This window comes from Hippoglossus stenolepis, chromosome 17 (assembly GCF_022539355.2).
Source record: "Hippoglossus stenolepis isolate QCI-W04-F060 chromosome 17, HSTE1.2, whole genome shotgun sequence".
In the NCBI taxonomy this organism is placed as follows: Eukaryota; Metazoa; Chordata; class Actinopteri; order Pleuronectiformes; family Pleuronectidae; genus Hippoglossus; species Hippoglossus stenolepis.
Window position 1 is genome coordinate 22,761,199 of NC_061499.1, and position 9,130 is coordinate 22,770,328.

Here is a 9,130-nt window from a genome sequence, read left to right on the forward strand (position 1 = left end):
TTGTTCTTGTCAGGACAAGTGCTGCGGTATTTTGGACAAGCTGCAGAGTCTTTAACGACTTACTGCTGGAGCCTGATAATAAGGAATTACAATAATCCAGTCTGGATGTAACAAAGGCGTGGACTAGTTTTTCTGCATCCTTTTGAGAAAGGACATGTCTGATTTTGGAGATATTACGCAAGTGAAAAAAGGCGGTCCTAGAAATTTGTTTGAAGTGAGAATTAAAGGATAAATCAGGATCGAAGATCACTCCCAAGTTCCTGACTGTTTTATTGGAAGCAAGGGCAATTTCAGCCAGAACAGCTATATCATTAGATAATGTATCTCTAAGGTGTTTAGGGCCAAGTATTAGAACCTCTGTTTTATCTGAGTTTCATAAGAGAAAATTGCGGGTCATCCAGGTTTTTATGTCCTTAAGACATGCTTGGAGTTTAGTTAATTGATTACTTTGTTCAGGTTTTATTGACAAGTATAACTGGGTGTCATCCGCATAGCAGTAGAAATTTACCAAGTGTGTCCTGATAATGTTTCCAAGTGGAAGCATATATAATGAGAATAAAATTGGGCCGAGCACAGAGCCTTGTGGAACACCATGGTTAACTTTGGTGCGCACAGATGACTCATCATTAATTTGCACGAATTGGGAGCGATCAGAAAAATAGGATTTAAACCATTTTAGGGCGGTTCCTTTAATGCTAATTAACTGTTCTAGTCTCTGTAATAAAATGTTATGGTCAATTGTGTCAAATGCTGCACTAAGATCTAACAGAACGAGGACAGACACAAACCCCTGATCTGAAGCTATTAGAAGGTCATTAGTGACTTTTGCCAAGGCTGTCTCTGTGCTGTGATTGGCTCTAAACCCTGACTGAAAGTCTTCATATATATTATTTTCCTGGAGAAACTCACACAGCTGATTGGCTACAACTTTTTCTAGGATTTTAGACAGGAAGGGGAGGTTAGATATCGGTCGGTAATTGGCTAAAACCTCTGGGTCTAGGGTGGGTTTTTTGAGGAGGGGTTTGATTACAGCTATTTTAAAAGACTGTGGTACATATCCTGATGATAATGACAGATGTATTGTGTTCAGTAATGAACTGTCAATTAGGGGCAGAATTTCTTTAAGTAATTTTGTAGGAATGGGGTCTGAGATACAAGTTGTTGGTTTAGAACATGAGATTATTTTGGTCAGCTGATCGAGGCTGATCAGAGAGAAGCTGTCTAAATAATTGGTAAGATTCTTAGCCGTTTCTGAGTTTTCTGTTCTTGATGGGGTATTAGTGCCAATTGAGGGCAGGAGATGTTTGATTTGATTTCTAATAGTTAGAAATTTATCATTAAAGAAATTCATAAAGATATTGTTATTTAGGGATCGAGGAATACTGGGTTCGTGGAGGTGTGACTCTCTGTCAGCCTGGCTACAGTGCTGAAGAGAAACCTGGGGTTGTTTTTATTCTCTTCTATTAGTTTCAAATAGTAGGCGGCTCTTGCTTTGTGGAGGGCCTTCTTATATGCTTTAACACTATTCTTCCAGTCTAGGAGATTTTCAACACGGTTGCTGGAGCGCCACTTCCTTTCTAGTTTTCTTGATCAACGATCTTTATGTGAAGAACAGTGGTTACAGTGTTCACAACATTGTGTTACTAATGTGAGGAGTACTTTGTGTATAGTATTGTAGGAAAAGTCAGCATGGTAAAGTAAGAGGTGTGTTTGCCAACTCCATGCAGGTGCCTGTAGGTATCCAGGACTTCGCAGTAGGCCATCAAACGGTGGGTCAGAATGCCATTCTCATGCTCCAATTCACTCACCCTATTCAGGAGCTGTTTGACCTGGTGACTTCTTTTAAGTCGTGCTTGTTTGTTATTGGTGCGTATCATTTATTTTTCTCTAATGCAGGGGTACTGACATGCTTCTGCTGGTGGGGAGTTGGACACCAGTGCATTGAACTCCTGTGTTGTCAGAGTGATCGTGATCATAATGGCGGATCCTGTATCGTGATGGCATCTGATAGTGGTGGTGAACCACGACCGAGGTGGCAGCTGATGGTGGATCCTGATGGCGGCAGTGGAAATCTGGAAATACAAGAGGCTGGAAACACCAAAGTTATCTACGTGTATTTTAATAGGGGATTTCTGCAGAAAGGATCAACACAGAGAGTCACAGGGATCTCAGAGTGAAGATGGAGAACAGTCAAATGCAAGGATCTTATATAGGAGGACTAAGGCTGTCTCTCAGAACCAGTTCAGACTGGTTCTGTAGGCGCAGTTTGAGACAGGAATTAATGCACAGGAAACTGATTTGCATACATTTCCATTGGGTTCTTTAGACAGTCAATAAGTAATGGAAAGGTCAAACAGGTTTCAGGTCATAAACATTTCAGGTCATGGAGTCTTAGACAGGTATGCAAAAAGTTACTCTTCAACTATAAAATAGGTTTCAACCACACTTAGTTAATTTTCCAATACATTTCCCTCCTTTTTGTCATTTATGACAACATAAGAGAATGCACTACTACAGTAAAACATCCAATATATTAATTCACAAGGATTCTAAATGCATCATCAACAATACTCTTGAAGAAAGCAAACTGCTGTTGCTGTGGACACAGGCATCCTGACATGTAGATTTACAATCCTGTGTCACCCTCGCGTTGAAAGGGGTCATAAAAGGTTGTAGAAGGAAGCAAGGAGTCATAAAGACCTGACTGAGGAACTGGCTCAATATTCAGATGATTGGGAAAACAACTAATACAGTTCTTGATGGGAGGAAAAGTACAGTTCCTCTAAGGCCACACAGGCCTGGCTGTATTCAGTGTGTGTACAGTGGGTGGATGGTCTGGTCCTGGAACTCTCTTGCAGTGCCTGGAATCCACGTTGTCATTTCAGCAACCTCGTCTGCTGTGTGTGTTGTTAGCAGGTTCTGGTACGGTCCTGTAAGTTGGAGTTCCTGTAAGTGGGGGTGGTTGAGTCGACCTGTAAGAGAATGTGTGAAGCAGGTAGTGGCTGGCGAGCAGTTGCTCTTGCTGTTGCATCCGCTCCGGCATTACCTTGTGATACTGGGTCATTATTAAAAGTGTGAGCATCACATTTACATACTGCAACCTGTTTGGGGAGGAGGATAGCATCAAGCATCTGAGACACTAGAGCATGATGTGCAATTGGTTTGTCTCTGTTTCCAAATCGTGCAAAATGATGTACTACACCACATGCATATCTACTGTCTATGTAGATATTGACCCTTTTCCCTTCAGTCAATTTGCATGCTTCAATGAGAGCAGTGAGCTCTGCTGCTTGTGCATACAGAGAAGCAGGGAGAGGTCGTGCAATCAATGTACCATGTGCTGTTACCACAGAGAAACCAACTTGATTTTCTCCCGTGTTTGAATTGCGAGATGCTGATCCATCCACAAACAGTTCAAAGTCTGGATTCTGCAAAGGTGTTTCCTGTAAATCTGGTCTGGGGGAAACAAACTTAGGTTATTGTTACTACACAGTTGTGTTGTTCACCATCTCCTTCTGTTGGAAGAAGAGTAGCTGGGTTTAGAACATTACATCTTTTCACAGTGATGTTAAGCATTCCCAACAGAATAGCATGTTATAGATAGCATCATAGACACAGCATGTGGGACCAGCAGGGTGAGTGGGGAGTATCCTACTAAATCCTTGGATGCCATGACCGTCTTATCTGAAGCTGCTACAGCTCTAAGACAAGTAAGGAGGCCTGTATCAACAGGATCAAGTTTTGCTGAGAACAATGCCACAGGTCTCTGTTTGCCCCCATGGTCTGGGAGTAGCACTGATGTCATGTAGCTCCCCTTCTCGTCAACTGCCTGTGTGAAAGGTGGGACAGGGTTCAGTAGTCCTAAGGTCGGGGTCGTTTGTAAGGTCAGTTTCAAGTCAGTGAAAGTTTTCTCTGCGTCATCAGTCCATGTCACCTTACTATATGCTTGTAGGCCTTGCCCGTGTGTGATTGCGCTGAGGGGCTCCTCGAGGACAGCATAATTAGGAATAAATGATCTGCAATAAGAGCACATTCCCAGGAATGACATCACTTGTTTCTTTGTGACATGTTTTGGAATATTTTAAATTACTGTTACTCTCTTAGGGGAGAGGGATTTGCCCTCTGCTGTGATCACATGCCCTAAAAATGAAACCTGTTCTTTTACAAACTGCAATTTTGTCAGGCTTGCTTTGTGGCCTTCTGCATTTAGATGTTTTAGTAGAGCTACAGAATCATTTTCACATTGTTCTTTAGTTAGAGCACAAATCATTAAATCGTCAACATTTTGTAAAAGTGCACTTCCTGGTGTTATCTCTAATGATCTTAAGCTTTCCTTTAGTGCCTGGTTGTAAATGGTCGGTGATTCACAATAGCCTTGACAAAGGCATGTGAATGTATAACTTTCTCTGTTAGACTCAAATGCAAACCAGTATTGGCTGTCTTTATCAATTTGAACACTGAAAAATGCATTTACCAGATCAACAACAGAGAACAATTTACTATCCTGCAGAACTTGCTAAAGGATCGTTTAAGAATTTGGAACAGACGGAGCTCATTGTTGTACTGCGGCGTTGACAACTTACAAATCTTGGATGAATCGCAAATCATCAGGTTGTGTTTTATCAAAAATATTCGTGACCGAAAAAATCGGAATGTGCACGAGTGAATCCTTGCAAAGAACAATTACACCTGCCTTCAATAGAGAGTTGAAAACTGGTGTAATACCATCGATGGCTTTCTGTTTCAGTGGATATTGTCAGATCATGGTCTGACAACCACAGGTTCCATGTTTTAAATTAAACCCACATCATGATTACCTCTGACCCCTTAAAATGTTGTTCGTATAATGTAAATATACATATGCATATTGGGCATCTGTATGTGTGTCTGGTAGCAGTTAAACAATCCTGAATGTGTGAACAACAGATGTAAATCATTTTCTAAACACTTTCAAAAATGGATTATACTGAACCACAGGATCTGATATCTTTTCCCAAACGTCAGCATTGACACATTTTTTATCCACGGTCCCAAGTCTTGCCATTCATAATTTTTGTGTTTTGACAGCAAGACATGTGAGTGTGAACCAGGAACGTCAAAAAAGGAAAGCATCCTCTGAACATCTGTGAAGGAACTGAGAGGGTGACTTATTTTCTGGTTTTGGTAAAATTACAGAAACAGCACATCTATGTTCATTCCAGAACATGCAACTTAGCGTTAATTTCTCTTTCACACAACTTTCTTCACAACTTTCTCTAAACCATCCTTTTTCAAAACATGCATCTTTCCCTTCGTGTATGTGTGCAGTACAGTGTAAATCTTCTGGATGCATATACGTGGTGTCTGTTCTTAGTGTGACTGAATGTGCCTTATCCACTAGATCAGTGTTGATTGATGTGACAACAGATGAACAAAGCTTCCATTCATACGCATATAACAGTGAAGCAGCATTACACTTAATGCACGTGTAAATCTGTGGTGGATCCAGATCAGCCGTTCGGATCACTATGACTCCTGATGGGGTGGAAACGATAAAAATATCCAAAAGACACATTACATCTCTTCCCATCAAATTAATTGGACAACATGAGGATAGCAAAGATGAATACTTGAATTTTTCAGTGATGCCTCATATTATATTATATTATAATATCACCTCATATTAAGGGAGTCATGTATTTTTCAACCACGGTGCTTCCTGAATCCAACACAGATCTAACAAATCATTCGCTCATTTTAGGATGTCTGTCAAACATATCACTCTTGATGACAGAATGTGTTGCTCCTAAAACTATAAGGAATGTAATCTCTTTCCCTAGCACTGTGAGTGTGTGCGTTGGCATATTAGCATATACATCTCATTGATATTTAACATATGTTCCTATCAGTAGTTTGTCTTTCTCTTCTAAAAAATCTTTACTTCTGTGATAAGTGTTTGTGTTGGTGTGGTGCATTCACCCTCTTGATGTTTGAGGTGTTCCTCACGGTCTTGTTCTCTGTTCAAAGTTGCTGGTTCCTCCCTCTCCTCCATCCCCGCCTCGGTTCAATCAGCTTTGTAAAGTTGCGGTGTCTTCGGCAATTTTTTGCCCAATGTCCCTTCTCTCCACAGTGAAAACAAATGTCCCAATCATCATTCCATTTGCCGTCTCCCCTTCTTCCTTGAAATCCTCTTCTTTTGTGTCCGCGATGTACCTCTGAACATTGTCACTGAGGCTTTATGCAGATCAGTCTCTCTTTTCTTCTTCTTTTCTTCATGTTTAATTAACTTCGCATCAACGGCATGTGTTTTTATTAAGTTCTTCCCGAGTCCCACTTGATGCCTGTACGTTTTAGCAGGCTGGCAACATCAGGTCACTTCAACCATCGCGATTTGGGCTGGATCCTGTCCCAGTCCATATTGCCCGCTTGTCTGGTGTGAGGTGAAGAGAGCAGTTGCGGGTCTGGAACTTTATCAGGTGGAAGAGGTTGTGGAGCCTGGGCTCCTGCCTGCGGAACATTCGCTTCTGGTGGAGCTTGGTGTTGTTCTGGTTGTCGTCTTCTCGGCGGGGAAGAGTCGAGGTCGGAAACCTGCATTTTGAGACACTGAGACACTTGTGAGGAGTTATCTGTCCCTGTCAGTGTTTGTTTTCTGTCCCTTTGATGCAATTATTCTAACCACATTCCACATACCTTCCTATCTGCCTGAAATGTAAGATTTACTTTTCTGGCCTGACTTACTTTTTCTTTTTCCTCTAGCTTCAGTCTCAGCTGTTTTAGCTGCCTTATACTAAAACTCCCCCCAGTTGGAAACCCACATTCTTTCATCCACACTTGAAATCCACAGACTTAGTGCTGTGTCACCATAGTTCCTCCACATGAAGTTCATATTAGGACTACTCAGATCAGTTCCATTATTCCAAATCTTTAAATTGTTCATTTACCCATGTAAAGAATTTTTTTATTTTTTATTTTAAGTATTAGTTATCTTAAGTCTTCAATCAATCTCCAAAACGCTATCGTAAGGAGCAAATAGGAAACTCAGTAATATAAACATCCTCAACATAATGTAATACCCCCTACATAATATTACCAATAGTAATTTCCTTTTACTTACTTGGTCTCTGGTAATTTCTCAATTTATCTCTTTTTTTTTTTTTTTTTTTTTTTTGTATCCATTTAAAGGGGACATAGCATGCAAATTCCACTTTTTTAGTGCTTCTACACGTTAATGTGGGTATCTGGCATGTCTACCAACCCCAAAACTCTGGAAAAAAAACACTTGCGCGTTTTGTTATGGTTCCTCTAAGTCAGAAACGTCATGCTTGAGTGACTCGATTGAGCTTCCTGGTTTTTGTGTCGTAACAATACACTGGAAGTCTCCCTACATGGCCTTGGCCCACCCCCCCCTCATCCCCCCCGCCCCCCCACACTCGTTACGCTGGGTTTACACCGGAGGCAGCGAGGCTGCGAGGCAGCGTAGCGCCGTTCCCAAGCGCGCAGCCGCCTGGCTGTTCACACGGGACTCGCATTTCGCCGCGCTGGTCAGCCCGCGATTCACTCACATGTGGCATTTGTCTGGATCGTTGGGACTGGGAGGCTGCAGCAGTTGCTCAGACGCGACCGCTCGCTCTCCCATGCATGAGCTGGAATTTGTGTCAACGCCACACAGCCAGCAGTGTGGAAGACTTCCGCAGTGTTCAGCACTACTGTAACACTGGCACAAACACACAGAGCCCCCCCACTCGTCACGCCGGGTTTACACCGGACGCGGAAGCGCCGCTGCGAGGCAGCGCAGCATTTCTCCGCGCTGGTCAGCCCCATAGACTGTATATATAAGGTCAGCCCGCGATTCTGCTTTCTCCGCTTGTTGTTGTACCCGTTGAATGTCGGGGTTCGGGGTAAATGATGGTCTTCATAGCCCCCCCCCACCCCTCTCTTTCCCTCTCTGTCTGTCTGCTTGTGTGCTTGTAGTGGATGGGCAGAGGGGGACATTTAATTATGTGATTGGGAAAATTAAAACTCCAGGACAACAGAAGGGGAATACAAAGTATGGGATGCATATTTGATAATTTATATCATATAAAATATGTAATTTATATCGTTTAAAATCATGGGGGAGAGGGGAGGGGAGCTGGCTCATTAGCATTTAAAGGAACAGGCACTCAAAACAGGTCACTCTGTGGAGGGCTGTTTTATACAGGGTAAAAAGGGTGCTGTTTTATATGATCCTTGTGGTATTTTGACCAAAGTATGTTACAGACATTTCATTAAGACCCCAAGGAACCATATCAACTTGTGGTAAAATGGGCATGCTATGTCCCCTTTAATACACATTCAAATATCCTGCCTTTATCTGAACATGAATCATAGTGCCTTAAAGAAGTTCTCTACAGTTCTCTGCGCTTTTGGAGTCTTGTTTCAACAACGCAAATACAACTCAGTATTATGTCCTATCCTGTGGTTGTGCTCTTAACAAACTCTTTAAGGTACCTCGTCAGTCTACCTTCCAGGTTTCTTCTAAACCTTGGTTTAAAAATTTACGGCTTTCAACCGTCTGGAGGATCTAATCCCCTTAGACCAACTTCTTCGTAACTGTTGGGACCTGGTTTTTTGTGAGACAACACTTCGGTATCACATGTTCAGTCAAAAGCCTGAAGCCGCATGTTCCCCCAGGACTCAGTCTCCCAGGGGCCATCAAAAACCAGAGCAAGGAACTCAGTCTCCCAGAGGGCATCAACATCACACAGAGGTGTAAAGAAAAACCCAGGGACACAGGTTTCAACTCCCATTGGTCACTCTGGACCCCATGACCTGTGAGGTCACCGGGCCAATATAAGGCCTGGTCTCCCCCTCTTCTCTCTCTTCTGCCTCTTCCTACAATCCTTCTACAGGAGGGAAGGCTGTCGAGCCTCTTCTCCAGCTCACATCTTCTCTTCCCATACAACTCTTCGAGAGGAGCACAAAGGTGCAGCTTCCAGCTCATCTCACCAAGGAAACCTCTTCGCACTCCAAGCTCTGCCAACCCTTCAAGCAGCGATTCGATGTCCTGCTTGCAAACTTCAGCCAGCAACTGAGCTACACAGTTCAACAGAATCACTAAGGCGGGAGCCACAACCAGCCAGAAGACTTCACAAAACTTCGAACTGCACAG